Below are 19,332 nucleotides of genomic sequence, written 5' to 3'. Positions count from 1 at the left end.
CCAGGGAAGCCCGTGTACTTGTTTTTTTAAACTGCGTCTTCAAAATCCAGTGTGTATTTTACACTCATGGCTCATCTGGGTTTGCACCAGCCCCGCTCCAAGTGCTCAGTGGTCACGTGTGGCTGCCACCATGGAAGGTGCACCTCTAGGGCCTGTAGGATAGCCAAGCCCATGCCCTGATTCTTGGGGATGTACAGGGAGGGAGGGAGGGAGGGAGGGAGATTACACTGCGGAGGCTGGCCTTTCTGTCCGTGGTGTCATTTAATCTTCAGAGCAACCTCAGGAACTAGGTATTATTGTGCTTAATTTTTAGAGGCTCAGGCTTGCCTGAGGTCACTGGACAAATTGCTCCCCCTTCAGCCTTCTGGCTGGTCAGCTTGCTCAGGATTTTTGCTGCCAGGACATCTGGTCAGTTCCATTCAAGGCCAGCCTACCCTCCCAGACCATCTCCCCGGATGCTCTCCAGGGTGGGATGCATGGGAGCCTGGGGAGCTCAGCCCTGGGCTCTCACTCGGCTGAAAACGTACCTGGAGGCTGAAAGCAGACTGGCTCCATCCCGCTTTTTTGTGAAAGGAGCCTCTGGGGACTGAGCCTCCCCCCATGTCCCCTGATTTAAGCCCTTGCTCCATGGCCCACCCACCTCGTGGTTACAAGCGTCCCGAGGGCAGCTGGTGCGTTACTATCCAACCTATGCATTTCTCGGGGCACCTGAAGGGCCTCTGTGATTACTGTCACTCTGCGGGGCGGCCTGAACCAATTTCCTGAGGATGATAGATTTCTTCTCATTTGCTGCTCTCAAGCTGCGGTTCCTTCTGTGTCTGGGAGCAAAACACTTTAAAAAGAGGTCATTTCCTGGGACTAACCCCCGGGGGAGGGGGCTTTGGAAGGGGAGTTGTCCCAGGCAGCACCCACTCGGCCCCTTCTGCCCGGTGGTAGGGATGACTGCCCCCACCCCCCAGGCTCAAGGGAAGCCAGGCTCGGGGAAGGGAGAGGAGAGAGGGGTGGGCTGGTGGGGGGTGGGTAGCGAGGCTGGGAGGGGGTGTGGAGGGGATGGGAGTGGAGGGTGGGAGGGATAGGAGTGGAGGGATGGGGGGGGTGGGTGGCAGGGAGTGGACGGTGGGAGGGGAGGGTTGTGATGGTGTGGGAGGGGCGGGGAGTGGTGGGAGGGGCGGGGAGTGGTGGGAGGGCAGCAGCCCGTAGCTCCTGCTTGGATGTCCTCTGGGGGGTGGTTCTCAACGATGGCTGCATGTCAGAATCACCTGGAACTTTAAAGATCACCAGGCACCACCCACAGAGATACTGATTTTAAGGGTCCGGCGTGTGGCCTGGGATCCGGCTGTTTAGAAGTTCCCCGGGTCATTCTAATGCACTGGACTGAGGCACTCTCTGTCCTGCAGGTGTGAAGAGACAGAGACAGCCCCTTGTCTAGAGAAATTGTCCAAGACTTGAAAATGGGCAAAGTGATACTGGGCGTGCCGGGTGCAGCTCATCCCCAGGGGTTGCCTTGTCCTGGCCGAGCCTGGACCCTTGTCTTTCTCTTGACGAGGCTACTTTACAGCTCGATGGGGGAGAAGTTGAGCTGTAGAAAATGGAAATAATTCTTGTCCACAACAGTGCAAATGGATTTTGTCCCGCAGAGATACAATTGGTTTCTGTCATCTGGAGAAGATGACCTCAAACATTACATTTTATTGCCCCATTGACCAGTTTTGCATCTCAGCAAATTCGTTCTGGCGTTCCTGATTGCCTCTATACATGGCTGATTTTCAAATTTTCCTTTCAACTGGTCTTAATATCTTATCGGTTCCCTCATTAATTAATGAATTGGAAACAGTTACTTACATATGTCCATTTTATATGTGAAAGTCATGTTTTCAACTTTTTGAACATTATAATTTAGCCCCCCTAAGGGTGAGCGGTGTGCCCCTCCCTTCCTGCTTCCTCAGCCCCTACACGCCATCCCGCCGTCTCCATCACCTTGTGCTGTCTGACCTGCCTGTCTGCCCAGCTATACTCAAATGTATGCACATGAAGTTGTTCATAGTATGTATATATAATTTTTAAATCTCTCCTACATCTGGAGTTAGATCCCCTTTTCCATTCCTGATAGTGTTTGTCTTTTACGTTTTTTTCTTGCTTTTTTTCTCGGCTAGACTTTTTCTTTTTTCAGAACTTTTTCAAAGAAAGCCCTTGTTTCATTGATGCCCTCTCTTTGTTTTCTATTGACAGTTCATGAATTTTTGCTTTCACCTTCGTTATGTCTTTTATCTCACTTTCTTCAGCGTTACTCTGCTGTCTTTTTTTTCTAGCTTCTTGAATTGCCTGCTTAGCCCATATTTTCCACCTTTCTTATTTTTAGGGGTTTCCGGCGCCCTTTAAGTACCGTGTTAGCTGCATCTCCCATGTTCTGATGACCTAGTGGACACACCTCCTATGCACTTCTGTGGCCCCCCCTTCCTTTTTTTAAAATTAATTAATTATTATTATTATTTTATCTATTATTTTTTGGTCGTGCGGCATGTGGGATCTCAGTTCCCTGACCAGGGATGGAACCCTCACCCCCTGCGTTGGAAGCACGGAGTCTTAACCACTGGACCACAAGGGAAGTCCCCTGGTGGCCCCTCATCTTACTCCGGCTGCTGCCAGCACTTCTGCCCAGAGCGGGCATCCAAGTGGAGAATAAAGAAGCTGCAGACTCCTTAAGTCACAGCCTTGGAGATCACAGTATCACTTCTGCAGCATCCTATTGTCAAAACAAGTCACGGGGCCAGCCTGGATCCGAGAGAGAGGGAAATAGACTCGACCTCTTGTCAGAGAGTGACAAAGAATTTTCCATCATCTTCCATCCACCACCACAATGAAAATACTGCCCATCTAGTCTATTTATATAAAGTTCAAAACAGACAAAACAAATCTACAGGAATAAATAGGTGAATAGAGGTTGCTTCTGGGGGTTGGGGCTGGGGATGGACTGAAAAACTATACAAGGGGATTTTCCAGGGTGCTGGCAAGACTCTATAGTGAGTGGGGGGGTGTCAGTTACATGGGTGTATATGTATTTGTCAAAACTCATCAAACCGGACACTTAAAAGCTGGGCGTTTGGGCTTCCCTGGTGGCGCAGTGGTTGAGAGTCTGCCTGCCGATGCAGGGGACACGGGTTCGTGCCCTGGTCCGGGAAGATCCCACATGCCGCGGAGCGGCTGGGCCCATGAGCCATGGCCGCTGAGCCTGCGCGTCCGGAGCCTGTGCTCCGCAACGGGAGAGGCCACAACAGTGAGAGGCCTGCGCACCGCAAAAAAAAAAAAAAAAAAAGCTGTGCGTTTTACTATATATAATTATACCTTAATAAATAAATAAACAAGCAACAACACATACTGCACAGCTATCTTAGCCTTAGTTCCCCTCCCCCCTCAACACACACACACACACACACACACACACACACACACACACACACACACACTAACCAGAGAGCCAGAGACAAAGGTTTATTTATTTGAGAAGTAATTCCAGTTAGCAGGAGTGCGGGATATGGGGAGTGGAACACGGGAGGTGGGAAAATCAATATGAGACGCGTCATCAATTTGGTGCTGCCCGTGGTGACTGGAGCTTGATTTCACCAGGACCTTCTCAGGAGCCTTATGAAATGTATCTCAGAACTGTCTGCCTGGAAGGACAGAGGTGAAGCATTTTTCCATTGGCTCCTGCCCCCATGGTCCAAGTTGACTTTTTGGCATTAACTCCCTGGTACTGAAATGGAGCAGGACCCTAGGGTCCTTGCCTCCCATGTCCTCAGCCTGCCTTTTGTCTGTGGAAAAGCTTTGGCCGAAGAATAAGTTTAATCAGAGAAATGAGAAATTACAGAGGCAAAGGAAAACAGTCCAGCAAGACTAAATGATAATAGTTTAGTCACTAAGCAAACTCAAGGACCTTTAGTTCCTCCTCAAGGGCTGTAGATAATATTCTGAGCCATATCCTCTGAGCTGTCTTATAGATACTGAAAGCCCCACCAGGTGGAAGAAGTTAACTACATGATGACCAGGCTGTAGCCACGACATGGCTACATGACATGACAGCCAAGCTGCCACAATTCTGAGAATTGGCCTCAAGGAAATGGGAACAAACCGACCCTGGAACTGAAGATTAACTGTACTTAAAACAGTCAAGATGATGCTGGTCAGACCACCGATGAACAACTTCAAGATGCCTGTCAGAGCTGCCTGTGCTGTTTCTACATGTAGCCCCCTCCCTCCATCTATAAAAGCTCTTGCCCACTGATTGTCGGTTGGGGGGAGTTGGCCCTCCCCCATCCCAGTTGCTGGCCTTTGAAGTAAAGCAAACTTTCCGTTCCACCAGGCTTGCCTCTTCATTGGCTTTTGAGCGGTGAGCAGCCGGACCCCACTTTCAGTTACAGTACTTTTGGGTTGTTCCCAGCTGTGATAGCCAGCTCCGAGACGGCCCCCAATGATTCTCGCGCGTGCATTCACGGCTCTGTGTGGGGTCAGCGCCCTCTAGCACTTGTGGACACAGCACCATGTACTGGCCATCCATCTGGTGCATCCACCACATCCTGGAGGACAGCACACTTGTGCCGCAGGATGTTAACTCCTTCTTAGGTGCCTTCGATAAGCCTCTAACGAGCCATCCTACTGTTCTCTGAGTCCAGATGCTTCCAGATGATGGAGTATCTGGTGAGACCAGTGGATCTGATAGTGGTCGCCTGTACATTATCACATCTCCTTTGCCTCTGGGAGTTGGGAGTGGGGATTGATTGGGACAGAAGGGAACCTTCTGGGGGGATAGTAGTAACGCTCTATATAGTGATAGAGGTTTGGGTTACAGTGTATGAATTTGTCAAAACACAGCGAATATGCACTTCAGATCTGGGCATTTCATTGTGTGTAAATTTTACCTAAAATTTAAATTATTTACCTAAATTACATAAATTACCTAAAATTTAAAGTAAAAACTATAAATAAATAGCTCTAGCTAATAGGTGTGCTGACTTTAGGGGAAGTGTACAGATGACAGCAATTTACTTTGAAATGCATCAAAAATAAGGTGCATGGATAGATGGATGTGGGGATGGACAGATAAAGCAAGAGTAATAAAATGTTAGTGGTAAAACTAGGTGATAGATATATGTGTTCACTGTTTAATTTTCTCAACTTCGCTGTATATTTCAGAACATTCATAACAAAATGTTGGAAAAAAGAGTGGGAAATAGCTAGTGGTGAGAACCCAGTGGGTTCACTTCCATCTAGTGAGTTCATCACAGTGACCCAAGGAGCAGAACAAATTGGGGATGGATCTGAGCTGGTTCTGATCTCCTCGAGGGTTTGATATGTAGGTGAGTCAGGGCTGCAGGGAGCCCATAACTGGGAGGAAGACTTTTTAATCTTGCCAAAAAAATTTTTTTTGCAGCAACATAAATAGCCTAAATTATGTCCACTTGGGGGTAAGGTGTTTTAACCTACTCTTTGGGGAGGCCATGTAATGAATGAAAAACACTGGTCTGGACTCAGACAAATCCAGTTTTTAGCTTCAGCTCTATTACTTATGAGCTAGGCTGCCTCAGGCAAGTCACTGGACGTTGCTGTTTCAGTCTCAGTCTCTCCATGTATACTGGGGGGCAGAGTTATGCCCACCTCGGAGGTAAGGTTGAATCCTGTCTTTAAGACGGTTTGTGCCTGGTACAAGTATGTTCTCAATAAATAGTAGTTTTTATTCCTCTACATAGGTAAGTAGAGACACTTGCCCAGAAATATTTGATTTTGTCTGGAACACAACTCAGAAGGATAATAAGCCTAGGGTTTTGAACCGAGAAGACATCTCATCAAGTACCATATTTCTGACATGTGGTTATTCAAAGATCCTCTACATCCACTGTTTCTCAGCTTCTTTGATTCTCAGTGGAGCTTGAAAAGAAAATCCACCCCATCTCACCACGTTTTACAGCATGTCAGTGTCACCATATTATTCGCTATGTTTCTTCTCCCATCTTTCTTTCAAAACAGCAGTCACAGGACGAGTAGCCTGTACATGTGTCATAAATTCTTTCTCCCTCCTGTCGATTTCTTGGCAAGCGTCTGATTCCATTATGACATGGAGAATCAACTTCGGGCCGCAGGAGGCTCACTGAGTTGCTGTAATGCCGGGGCATTTATTCATCATCCTCTCCCATGCTGCTTCCAGCCTTGTCACTCAGCGCAACAAATACTTAATGGATCCCAACTCCTACGAGGCTTCGCATTTCACAACCAGGAGACTCTGCAGTGGGTCTGCTCTTTCCTGCTTTCATGAAAAAACTGGCAGAGGGATAATCGGAAAGTTTTATTCACCCATCTCCTTCTTCTCATCTGGAAGGGCTTCCAGACACACATGACTTATTTATATTCTCACTCTGAGAGAAGCTTGCCCCACGAATGCCTGCTGGGTAATTGAAATGACGGTCTTCAGAATTTTTCCACTTCCTGTCATTACGTGTTCTGTTGTCAACAGTGGCATTCCTGAAGGATATACTGCTCTTGCGAGCACTTGCTGAGGTTTTCCAAGGGTCTGCAGGAGCCATTTTGACTTTGTTTACCGTGGCTGTCTCTTCTGGTTACTCAACATGGTGATGTGCTAGATGGTACCCAGCGGTGCTCAGGAAGAGCCCTTGTGGACAGAGAATGATGGAAACATTGTGATAGGGAAGAACCTTTGTATTCTATTACAAGCTCATCACTAAAGGGATGTTGCCTATAAGCTTAAATTATACATAATGGCCCACCTCTGGGAACCCTGCCTCCCAGGTAATGAGCATTAAGCTAAAATACCTCTGTTTAGCTCACAAGAAACATGCTGACCAAGCCCACCTGTGAATGACTGCAAGAAGGAAGAAATGAACACATGCCCTCCAGAGGCTGACCGGAACCAGGAAATGTTTGACTTTCCTCCCTCCTCTTTTAGTATAAAAGAAGCCTGAATTCTAACTCAGGCAAGATGGTTCTTTGGGACACGAGTCCACGGTCTGCTGGCTTTCTGGATAAAGTTGCTACTCCTTTGCCCCAGCAATTTGTCTCTCAAGTTATTGGCCGGTGTGTGGTGAGCAGCTCGTTTGGACTCGGTAACAACAGCTTTCTGCACACTTTTCTCCATGGTTTTTCTATTCTTTTTTTCTTTATTGCAGCTATGATAGTTTGCCAGAGACAGAGGTCAGTGTAGCAGAGGGATGAGCACACAGGCTCTTGAGTCAGACAGCCCTGAGTTCAAATCCTGGATCCCCAACTGTAGTCGAGAAGATCTTTGCTTCTAATTCTTTACTCACTCCCAGTATCAGAATTAGAAATTGTCGCCCTTTTGGCATGTGACTTTGCAGCCCCTCCCGCTAGAGTGGGCAGAGTACGTGGGATGTGGAAGCCTGGTCCAGCCGAGGGCTTCAGAGGTGCCGTCTGTCCTGCCTACGTGTCCTCCATCTACCCTGAGAAGAATATGCCCTGGGAGACTGTCGCATCCCAGAACGATGCAGATGGACCCCACCTGAACCCATCCTGCAGCCTGGAGATAATCCCAGCCAACCCAGAGAACTGTGAGTAAGAAAAACAAATGCTGGGGACTTCCCTGGCAGTCCAGCGGTTAGGACTCGGTGCTCTCACTGCCAGGGGCCCTGGTCGGGGAACTAAGATCCCACAAGCCTTGCAACATGGCCAAAAACTAAAAGAAAAAGAAAAAGAAATGTTAGCAGGGTTGGTTCACTTTTCTTTACAGTACCAGAGAGTAAATAGTTCGGGGTTTGCAGGCCATCAGTCTCTCATGCAGCTCCCCAATCCTGCCATCGTGGTATGGGAGCAACCACAGACAATGTGTAAACAAATGAGTGAGGCGGGTCTAATAAAACTTTATTTATGGACACTGCAATTTAAATGTCATATAATTCTCTCATGTCACAAAGTATTCCTCTTCTGGGTTTTTGGGTTTTTTTAAACCGTTTAAAAGTGTGAAAGCGATTCTTAGCTGTGGGCCATAGAAAGACAGGTGTTGGGCTAGATTTGGCCCACTGGCTGCGGTTTGATTCCCCTCCCCGCCAATTTTCAATTTTTTCATCATCAGATGGAGGTCACAATAGAATACTTCCCTCTGGGGAAATGAAGTGATGTATAGGGATGGCTTTGATGATAAGCGTTTAATCTGTTGTGGTTAATCATGATTAACTATGAGGAATCGTTATGATTTATTCTACAGTTCCGTCATCCTAGTAGAGGGCGGGGAGAAGTGCTCTTCCTTTCGACCCAAACCAAGAGACGGAGTCATTCCCTTGCAAGCAAATCGAACACGTGGGGCTCCGAGGGGATGGCTTTTAGGGCTGGGGATCCTTAGAAGCAGAGGCCGCAGGCAGCTCACTCCCAGGTGGGCTTCTGCAGATCTGCAATCTTCTCTGCTCTCGGAACAGACTGCGGCACAGAGGAGGTGTGCCCAGGGGAGCTTGGCCTGGGTCCTCTGGAGTATCACGTGTAAAAAACATAGAAACAGATGTCTGCTTCCACCTAGAATATTCTGAGGGCAGGAATGTGGCCGGAGCAGCTGGTGGAGTCTGGGCAAGTAGGGACTAGGACGCAGTTGCAAAGGAAGAAAGGATATGGGGTCCCCCAACCCATATCTTCACAGTTCTTAGAAGGCGTTGTAGAGGCCCTCATTGCCTCCTATGGTTCCATGCCAATGACAGTGAAGAGGCGGGAGTCGTAGACCGCCCAGGCTGCCCTCAAGTGGACCACTGGGGAAGGGCCTGGGGTGATACATGGGCGTTCCTTTCAGAGGGCGTCCTCAGCCATGGAGATGATGTCCAGCGTGAGCCTGAACAGCCCCCTAGAAAACTCGGGGAGTGATGGTCTCCGTGGAGACCCCCTTGAAAGCAGAAACTACCTGGGGCAGATGGACTAGACCAAGTCGGAGTAGGTGGGCACGGAGTCCCTTCCACTCCTGTCTCAGAGCCACGGCTGGGCTGGGCTGGGAGACTGGGGCCCGAAAGCTTTGAACTGGATGTGAGGCATTGATTTAAAGCCAGCAGGATTTGTAATGACTGAAAGTGATCAAGAAACAGTGGGGTCTGCCTGCCTATCGGTAGGAGAAGGAAAGCAGAATTTGACAGAGTGCGGCTAACAGGATTGATTAGAGAGAGTGTGAAACCATTTTGTTTATACCCCCGAGTCTGAGGCCGCTCAGTAAACCGGCTACACAACTGATTACAATCTTCATATTTTCCCTTCACCCCAGCTCCCCAGCTCCCCTGCCTTTGGCGAAATGTTACAAGCCAGTTATACCTTTTTGCCAAAGGAGGGAAGGAAAAAGAAAGAACGGAGAGAGAGAAAGAAAGAAAAGCACCGTTGGAGGGCTATGTGCAAGGACACACTGAGGCCCAGGGCGCACCATTTATCATGGGAACTCCCCTGAGTTAGATGGAACCTCGGTTCCCTTTCCGCTCTAGTGATTCGACTTCAGACCATGGTCCACGTGGCTTATAAAACCATGGAAACACAGCTAAAAAGAGAGTTTACACTTCTGAGCTCAAATGAACCAAATGTTTGCTTCCTTTTTGGGTCTCTTCCCTGCTTTTCCCCTTAAAAGTTCCCAGTTTGAACTTTATCTTCTCTACCAGCATGGTTTAAAGACTCATTTCCTGAGGTACAACCCTTAACTAATGGAGATCTGAGGTTCCCCCCAGCCTGAATGAAACGCAAATTAAGTCACAAAAAATAAAGACATATTCTTTATGTCTTAATATGATGGTATATTCTTTGTATGTCTTTTTTTCTTTTTTCTTTTATTTTTTTTGCGGTACATGGGCCTCTCACTGTTGTGGCCTCTCCTGTGCGGAGCACAGGCTCTGGACACGCAGGCTCAGCGGCCATGGCTCACAGGCCCAGCTGCTCCGCGGCATGTGGGATCTTCCCGGACCGGGGCACAAACCTGTGTCCCCTGCATCGGCAGGCGGACTCTCAACCACGGCGCCACCAGGGAAGCCCAATGCTTTCATTTTTTACGTTGATGTCTCTGATCCAAATTGGATTAATCTGTGTGTAAGGAGGGAGGTGAGAGGCATGCTTTTAAAACAAATGCGTGTTCCCCTGAATCATGTGATGCCGCAGTTCCCAGCTTCCCGCCTCCATTTCACACGTGACAGGTAATGTTCACTTGGGTGATCCCCAACCCCGTGAGCCTGTGCAGGGCTGAGCAGGTGGCTGGAGACTCAGGGGAGTGGACGGGACACAGACACAGAGGGAGGACCCTTCTCACAAAGACAGTGGAGGAGGTAGGAGAGGGAGGCATTTTCCAAGGAAAGTAGCAGAAAGAGAAAAGCAGGTGCTGAGAACTGAACTCAGGAGCACTACCTGGGCTAGGAAGTGCGAACAGGAAAGAGCACCCTCAGGGTAACAGGCTGGTTGGAGGGTTAAGGGAAGAATGGAGTAGGTTAATGTAGCAGCAGTCTGGCCAAATATCACACAGAAGGACAGCCCAACAGCTAGAATTGCTTCTGTTGCATCCAGGATCTCATCAACATTTTGGGGGTAGCTGGTTGCAGAAGCAGGAGCGTGGGCTTTGGGGTTTGACGTCCTGCCTCAGTCCTAGACTAGCTGAGCGACCTTGACCAGGTTAACTACCCTCCCTCAAAAGCCTCCACTTCCTCCTTTATGAACTAGAAACAATTCCTGTCTCTGGGGCTGTTCTGAGGGTTAGGTGGGAACATCTGTAAAGCTCGAAACACAGTGCTTTGTGCCTGGGAGAGACTAATACCTTCATTATTTTTTCTTCCCCTCCCTCTTCTTTTGATTCCACAAGAGGGAAGCAGTGGCTGAGGACCCAGCTACACACATTTCTTCAGGTGAAAAAGGTTTAAAGGCCTTCCGGGTGGTTGCTTTTGGGGTTGGAGATAGTGGTGAAATTGGCGGGGGTGGGTGCTTTGGCCGGTAAAGCAGGACTTCTTTATAACGTCCACTCTGGAGGGGAACAGAGCCCCAGCAATACACCTGCACCTCCTTTCTCAGGTTCCACATGTCTGTAGCTGGTATTTATTGTCTGCAGCTTCCAGATGGCCTGTGACTGGAGGGAACAACGATGGGGGGCCCCACATGGACCCATCTCTCAACTGTAAAATAGAAACACACCAGCGAAGCCGACTTGAAAAGGTTTATGAAGGAACCAGGCTTACTGGAGCATCTCCTCAGCTCTCAAGTGGTACCCAGCTGTAAGGTGTGGATCTGAGTCCCCACCACCAGCAGGTCAGTTTCCCACAGGTGTCCAAGTGGCAGGTCTTGAAATCATCTTGTAGCTGCGAGAACCCGAGTCACCTCTTCTTCCATGTCGTTTTGTGATTACTGCTTGAGAGAGGCAAAAGAGAGAGACTGACAGATGGGAGTGTGGGGACGAGAGAGACAGAGAAAGAGAGAGAGAGAATGCACTAAGGAAGCACTCTCAAGATAATAAAAGAATTCCAAGTCCAATTTTTGTCTCTAGAGGTTCTCATTTTGCAAGCTGCCACAAGGATGTGGGTGTTCACGTGCAAACACAATTCTCCATAATCCTGCAGCACCTGGGCCCAGTGACAGACTGAGTCTGGGGGACATGTCACCCATTTGTTCTTCTGACCAGGCTTCTGCCACGCACCATCCATCAGTCATGGATGGAGGGAGCAGAACGTTTCCATGCTCCCCAGATGCACCGTCTCTCTCCACCTGCTGGAGATGCCTTTGTAGACAGGATGCAGTGGGACTGGCCCCAGGTGGGCCCCTTTGCCTCCTCTGATCCTTTTTTTTTTGCTTTCTGGTCACGCCGCGCGGCATGTGGGATCTTAGTTCCCCGACCAGGGATCGAACCCGTGCCCCCCTGCAGTGGAAGCACAGAGTCTTATCCACTGGACCGCCAGGGAAGTCCCAGCCTCCTCTGTCCCTTTGCCTTGGGTGGTCTCCGAGGTCCCCGGAGCTCAGGCCATCCTGAGGCTGATTGCCTTAGAATGATCTCCCAGTGACACCCATCAAGTTGTTCTGGAAATCTCCTTTACTCCGGTTTGGGGGGCAGAGATGGAAAAAAAGGACGGGAACTTGAGCTTCCGGGCCCTCCAGTTCTGTGATTCAAGGGCTCAAAGGAAAAGGAGCTTCCTAAGCGGAGTGGTCAGGCTGCCTTTGCAGTTACGTGGGTGATGGGGCGATGAAAACACAGGTGCAGCCCTGGCACTGAAGAGGCAGCGGTGCCTGAGGAGGGAGTTGGCCGCGCGGGGGCGCTTGTGGGCCAAGTACACTTAGGACCCTCAGCTCCCCCCGCCCCTTCCCTCTTGGCACCTCGCCTCTGTGCCTCCCGCCTGCTTCCTGCCAAACCTTGTTGGTCCCCCCACCAGCTCCCCACAATGGCCGTGACAGCTTGTGCTGGGGCCACGTGGTGGGATGGAAGGGGGTTTATCTGTCCTAAACACTCGTGCCGCTGGCATGTTTTATGGGATTCCAAAAGCGTGGCGAGTGGAGGGAAATTCTTCCCTCCGGAGAGAGAGAAAAAGAAAATGAGGAATGAGAGAGATGAAAAGGCTTTTTTTCTTCCCCAAATTGGAGCTACACTTCAGATGAAAATAATGCATCTTGTGCCCCTGCCTGTGGGGCGCGGTGTTTTCTGCAGACTGAAAAAAAACGCAGAATGTGGAACAAAAGCTGGTCTCGGAGACCATTAGCCCCTTGTTTAAAGTGTTTAATTTCAAGCCTTCGACACTTTTTTTTTTCTTTTTAACGAATCCATGAGGCAACTGTGGGGAGGAAACAAGAAGCTGCCAGGTAGTGCTGTGTCTTGCTTGCTCGTCCAACTGTTCCATCTTTTGTTAAAGCCATAAATGCATTTTTCAAGCCACTTGGCTTCTCGGATGCTGTATATTTAATTTGCCTGGAACATTCCACAGACTGCGCGCTTTTCAACAGCATCTCATTAGAGCCTTGTGTGACTGCCCATCTCTTCACGGGCAGTGCAGTGCTCAGCTTAACGGGCAGCCTTCCTGGCTGACTTTCGTCAGAGAAAATGCGTGACTTGGGCTCATCGGTTGACTTGTGTCCCCTCCAAATTCATATGTTGAAGTCCTAACCCCTAGGACCTCAGCATGTGACCTTATTTGGAAGTAAGGTTGTTGCAGATGTAATTAGTTGAGGTCATTAGGGTGGGCCCTAATCCAATATGACCAGTGTCCTTATAAAAAGGGGAGATTTGGTCACAGAGATGTGCACAGAGGAAAGACAGCCATCCAAAAGCCAAGGGGAGGCACCTGGAACAGATCCTCCCACCAGCCTCAGAAGGAGGCTGCCGACACCTTGATTGCAGACCTCTGGGCTCCAGAACAGGGAGAGAATAAATTTCCATTGTTCAAGCCGCCGGTCTGCGGTGTTTTGTTACAACAGACACAGGAACTCCTCAGACATCATAGCAAAAGCCCCTGCGTGGTCTAGAGGGTGAAGGAGGCGGCCTCACTTTCGCCATGTTGCTGAGCAAGGACCTGGTTTAGGGGACGGCGTCGCCTTTATTCAGCCCTGTTTCTCAGGCCTCTCTTCGCTCGCCATCACCCACCTGACTCCCACCTGGGACCACCATTCCAGGAGGCCAGGTAGAGGTGAGAGTGGCCTGCCGTCTGGTACTGCTCCTTCAGCACCAGTTCCCATGGACCACTGGGTCCCGCTCTGGCACCTAGAGGTGCTGGGTATCTCAAACACTTGCTCTGGCCGGCACACCCCTGACCTCCAGGCCATCATCCTCTCCAAGGCTCTCGGGCCCACGTGGGTGAAACATTTCCTTAACATACTCAAAGGCTAACCATTGGACCCAGGAAGCCTGGCTTTCTAGGACATGTTTTTACACAGAACAATTGTCTGGACACTTGTCCTTCAGAGGCCTGCCTGGACCAATCGGGCAGTGAGAACATCTTCTGAGCCCCTTCTGAACATGAGAAGCGGGCTGAGGGGCTGAATCCTAGAACATGCCCTACACGGCTGCCTGTGTCATTGCAGCTGGTGCCTGACTGCCTGCACGTGCCAGTGGGGGAAGGGGTGCTGGTGGGAGAGGGTGGAGCCTGGCAACTGATCTGGGACACTTCACGGGGTAGGGACAACTCTGTAGCCTTTTAAAGATGGGAAATGATAGAGCTGATCGCGGGAAGTGATTTCCACTGTGAACAAGGCCAGACATGACCAACGTTTTGAGGTGGGAGCCGGCAAACCCAGTGTGGAGGACCCGAAGTGAAACCGACCCCCTAAAACCAGGTTCCTCTGCTGAGTTGATGATTCCAACACCTGTTCCCCTCAAGATTGGGGAGTGTCAAAGAATAAGGGGGATCGAAACCGAACAGGGCCCTCCCAAGTACAAAAGCCTTTCTGTGTCCCCTGTTGCTTGTTTGTAGGAAAAAAGCTTCAGTCTCCTTGACCTTCCCTGCGTTCCAAAGGTCAGATTCAAACAATTACTAATCAGGGAAGGGAGGGAATGCAGAAAGGGGGGAGGAGCCGCCAAGAAGCAGTAATGCAGCCATAAAGCAGGGTCCTTAGCGACATACTCCGAGCTCTTCTACAGGAACTAAAGCCCCCACCCCAGTGGAGGATGGTAACTTCAGGCTGAGCACAAGCAGGGGACCCCAGACTGGTTGGAACCGGAAGGCTGATGATGAGATTCCTGGAGCACCGCCCTGTTACCTCCCAGCAACCAGTCAGAGGAAGGTCACACACCTGCAGCCTGTCTCCCAAATTTTGCCCATAAACGCTCTTCCCTGAAGACCAGCATAGAGTTCAGGCTTTCTGAGTGCGAGCCGACCGTTCCCCTTGCTCAGCCCCTTTCTGCTCTCCAAACGCGGACGTGCTGGTTGGTCTGGCCTCACGGCGTCAGGCACGTGAACTGGACAGCGCAGGGCTTAGGTGAGGGCTGGGGCAGAGGACACGAGTGGACCTATTCTCGACTCCAAGGTAAGAAGGGAACCCAGATAACGAGTGCTCTACCGCAGGGCTGCTGTGGGCGTCATCCTGTCCCCCCATTCAAGTCCTAACCCCTGGCACCTGTGAATGTGACCTTATTTGGAAATTGAGTCATTGCAGATATAATCAAGTTAAGATGAAGACATACTTTGTTTGTTTGTTTGTTTGGCCATGCCACGCCGAGTGGCTTGCAGGATCTCAGTTCCCCGACCAGGGATTGAACCCAGGCCCCAGCAGTGAAAGCACCAAGTCCTAACCACTGGACCGCCAGGGAACTCCCGAGATGAAGATATACTTGATTAAGGTGGATAAGGGCCCTAAACCAATAGGACTTGGGTCCTTATAAGAAGAGAAGACACACAGACACATACAGACAACACCCTGTGGAGACAGAGACTGTCTCGGGACAGACTCTCCCTCAGAGCCTCCGGAAGGAACCAACCCTTCTGGCGCCTTGATTTTGGACTTTTGCCCTCCAGACCTGGGAGAGAATAATTTCTGTTGTTTTGAGCCACCCTGTGCGGTCATTTGTTACTGCAGCCCCAGGACACGAATACAAGGGCCTACAGTGTGCAGGGCTTCACATATGTCTCCATCGGATGGGAACAGCCGGGACGTGGGAGGCGGCTGCATTTTCCGGAAACATGGTCCCAGTGAGCCGCAGGGGGAGCACCTGAACCCTGGCCACCCGAACGCTCAGAGGGCCCGCCGGGCGGGGGAGGAGACGACCCCTCTCCCTCCAGGATGTTTAACCCACTCGACTGTCTCCTGCTCCGGAAAATCTTCCTCCCCTGCTTCCTGGCCCAGGCAGGGCCAGCCCTGTGCCTTCCACACACTGCCCGTCGCACCCTCCAGCCTCTGGCGGGCAGAGGGGTGGAGCTGGATGCCAGAGGGAAGGCTGTACCCACCATCTGAGGTTGGAAAACCTTCTTCCACAGGCAGGACAGCAGGATGTCTGGCCGCAGACACTTGCTCCCCCATACGGGTCACCCCAGGGCTACGCCAAGCCTATGGCTTTTCAGAGGGCAGAGCCCTGGGTTTGCCCAGCAGAGGTCTGAGCCAGACCAAGCTACAGCATCATTTTAAAGGCACAGAGGATTCTGGTTGTCACAAGAACTTGAAACCCTGTCCACGGTTCTGGAACACTCCTGGCTACCGGGTCTGGGAAGCCACTAGATGGCAGTAGAGACCGGGCCTGGCCCCAGTGTAGCCGAGTGGGGCTGGAGGGGAGGAGGGAACCCAGAGGAACCCGGGAAGGGGGGCATTTGAGTCACGTGTGTCAGTGAGGGACCCAGGAGGGGAGACCAAATTGTCAACATGTGTGGGGTATGGGCTGGGAGCCCCATGGTTAGGCCCACAGGAGCCTCCTGCTTGGAAGGACGTCCCTTGGGGAGTCCACCTGGGCCCTCCATTTTTTAATTAAAAAAAATTTTTTTGGGCCACACCACGTGGCATGCAGGATCTTAGTTCCCCAGCCAGGGATCGAACCCCTGCTCCCTGCATTGGAAGCGTGGAGTCTTAACCACTGGACTGCCAAGGAAGTCCCTGCGCCCTGCATTTTGAAGCAGGCTGCTTTCCAGAGCCCCAGGACTTCCTCACGGGGCTTCCAGGGCCAGAGACTGATGGCCAGACGGTGTCCACCTGTTTGTCAGGCCAGGGAGATCCAGGGAGATGGGGGGGGCACAGCAGAGGCCGCCGGGAGAACACGGGCCTGGGGGAGAAGCCGGGTGCCAGTACCTGCCCGCTGGTGACCCCAGCCGGGTTACTTAACCTCTCCTCACCTGTGAATTGAGGGTATGGACAGTATCTACCTGGTAGGGTTACATGAGACGGTGCCTGCCACCCAATCCAGCCCAGAGCACACGCCATCACCAGCATCACCAGCTCTGTCATCCTCGTTGTTCTTAATGGTATGTGGTGACCTTGGAAAGGTGGGGCAAGTGTAAAACAGACAAAACAAACCAAACGTGGCTCTTTCGCATGCGTGGACAGTCTGGACACGAGAAGCCCAGCTTCGAATGGCATCGTGGTCCACCCAGGCTCCTCTTAGACATCTTCCCAGGGTGACCCATTCCCATGGGTCACTTGGGGCGTCTGCAGGTGTATCCAGGCTCCCCGCTGACCGTCAAGGGGCGCCCTATTTGACATGTTCCTATTGGGCGGGGCCTCTATCTGCCATTACCTGTGATGGTCAAAGGCGGTAAAGGAGTTGTGTTCTGAAGGGGCCCCCAGGTCAAAGCCAAGGGAGCAAGCCCCAAACTGGACGTCAGTCTCAGGGCCAGGCTGAGAGTCGGAGCCACTGTGTGGAGTCTGATGAGAGAGGATTGAGGTGGGGCGGAAGGCCTGAGAGGCCACATGCGTGGAGGCTGGCAGGGGAGAAACTCCAGAGAGAAAGCAGGGGCGTGGCAGCCTTTCAGGTCCTTCTGCGGCACGTTTGGTTAATGATGCTGAGCAGTGCCGAGTGGGCAGCGTGCAGACTGCATCGCCCTTGCAGGCTCATGGGGGTATTTGTTTGGTTCTCTGGAGGGATGTGGGGGACGCTTATGGGTTAGAACAGGAGCCTGTGTGTCCCCGCCATGAGCCCCTCTATGCAGAGTGTTCACTCTCAGTAAACACTGAAAGAAAGTGTCAGTAAGTGAACTTCTCCTGGTCACTCTGAGCATCATTTCCTTTATTCACTTCATGTACATCAGACAGGATCCTTCTGGATCAGTGAGTTCATCCAGATCTTTGGGAACCGCTGGAGAAGCATCAATTACCGTTGGCCAGCAAGCCTGGCCACGTTCCGTGTCCCTGAGCCAAAATCACAACCATCCTGTAAGATGCTTCACAGGCTCTTTGGACCTGGCGTTGACAGTGATGAAAGGCACCAGGGAAGCTTAATGAAGACGTTCTTAGTTCTTAAAAAAATAAAAACGACAGTAATAGCTAACATCTGTGGAGTGCGTACGATGAACCAAGTATTTTACATGCATTACCTAATTTAATGTGAAATGACTCTCTGAGATAGGAAATAAAATAATTCCTGTCTTACAGATGAGGAGACCGAGGCTCAGAGACCTACGCGTTGTCACCAGTCCAGAAAGTCTTGAAGCCAGGGTTCAAGGCAGGCCCTGGCTCTGGTGAGCCCACTCTGCAAGAGAGATGCTCAGCATGTGTGCAGAACTCAACGTCGGGACGAGAGGTGAGGAGTTAAAATTGTCGTGAGGAAGTGGTTAGAGGAAAGCCTTTGGGTTGCAAAGTGGCTTAAGGTCCAGTCCCACTTTCCTCCAAATATCTTTTGAGAACTTTACAAAAGATTACATGAAAAGAGGGCTCCATGGATAAGACAGCTTAGGGAATGCTGGATTAAGTCAAGTGTGACAGGGTTCTTTGTGGCAGGGTTTCGCTGGGGTTCCATTAAAGCCAGTGTGGGTCTCTGAGAAAGGAGGGGAGGGAGGGACAACGGTTCTGAAAGCTGTTTGATCCAGAACTCTCTTCACCATCACGCATCTGATGGGACTAGGGTTCCAAAGGACACACTTTGGGAAACACTGCTCCATTCGAATCTGGAAGACTAATGTTCCCTGTGGTTGGCAGGATAATGGTCCCCAAAGATGTCCTCCCTCTCCTGGAGCCTGTGAATATGTTAGTTTCGTGGTGTGCAGTAAGGGGTAAACCTTGCCCAGAGAAAGGCTCCTGGGAGGTCTGAGCCCCGGGAAGGTCCTGCCTGATAAGAGTGTCTTTGTTTACCTGGGGGCCTTGGCCAGCCAGGTAGCCTGTGCTAATGATGTGACTTGGTGGTGGGGGGCAGAGGGGTAGAGAACTTGGGCTCAACTTCTGGAGGGGCTGCAGACTAAGGTCGGCCACGTGGACAGTCCGCTGTGTCTACATGACTGAAACCCAGTGCAGACTCTGGGCACCAAGGCTCAGATGAGCATCTCTGGTTGGCAGTATTCCATGTGGTTTTTTTGTTTGTTTTTGCGGTACGCGGGCCTCTCACTGTTGTGGCCTCTCCCGTTGCGGAGCACAGGCTCCAGACGTGCAGGCTCAGTGGCCATGGCTCACGAGCCCAGCCGCGCCGCAGCATGTGGGATCTTCCCGGACCGGGGCACGAACCCGTGTCCCCTGCATCGGCAGGCGGACTCTCAACCACTGCGCCACCAGGGAAGCCCTCCATGTGTGTTTTTGCACATTGTTGCTGGGAGAATCAAGGGCTGTTCACACAACTCCCCCTTGGAGAGGACACCTGGAAACTTACATCTGGTGTCTCCTGGATGCTGCCCCAGGTACCTCTTCCCACTGCTGATTTTAATCAGTATCCTTTCACTGCAATAAACCTTAACTATGAATGTAACAGATTTTTTTCTTTCCTGAGTTCTCTGAGTCTTTCTA

At 50.9% G+C, this 19,332-nt stretch overlaps 1 long non-coding RNA gene across 4 annotated transcripts in view; it reads left to right on the top strand.

Annotated features, from left to right (window-relative positions):
- Window positions 1-19,332, top strand: part of LOC117203553 (uncharacterized) — a 31,593-nt gene that overhangs the window by 10,711 nt on the left and 1,550 nt on the right. The window contains exons 2-4 of one of the 4 annotated variants that reach the window (XR_007473292.1): window positions 5,742-7,571; window positions 10,817-10,859; window positions 11,060-18,142. This is a non-coding gene — a long non-coding RNA (uncharacterized LOC117203553). Of the gene's footprint in view, window positions 1-5,741; window positions 7,572-9,253; window positions 10,860-11,022; window positions 18,143-19,332 lie in introns of those variants that run through there. The other 3 variants (XR_004486381.2, XR_004486383.2, XR_007473293.1) reach the window with 3 other exon arrangements.

The sequence above is a fragment of the Orcinus orca genome, chromosome 19 (assembly GCF_937001465.1).
Source record: "Orcinus orca chromosome 19, mOrcOrc1.1, whole genome shotgun sequence".
In the NCBI taxonomy this organism is placed as follows: Eukaryota; Metazoa; Chordata; class Mammalia; order Artiodactyla; family Delphinidae; genus Orcinus; species Orcinus orca.
Note: the sequence above shows the minus strand (reverse complement) of the source record. Positions and strands in the feature narration are given on the sequence as shown.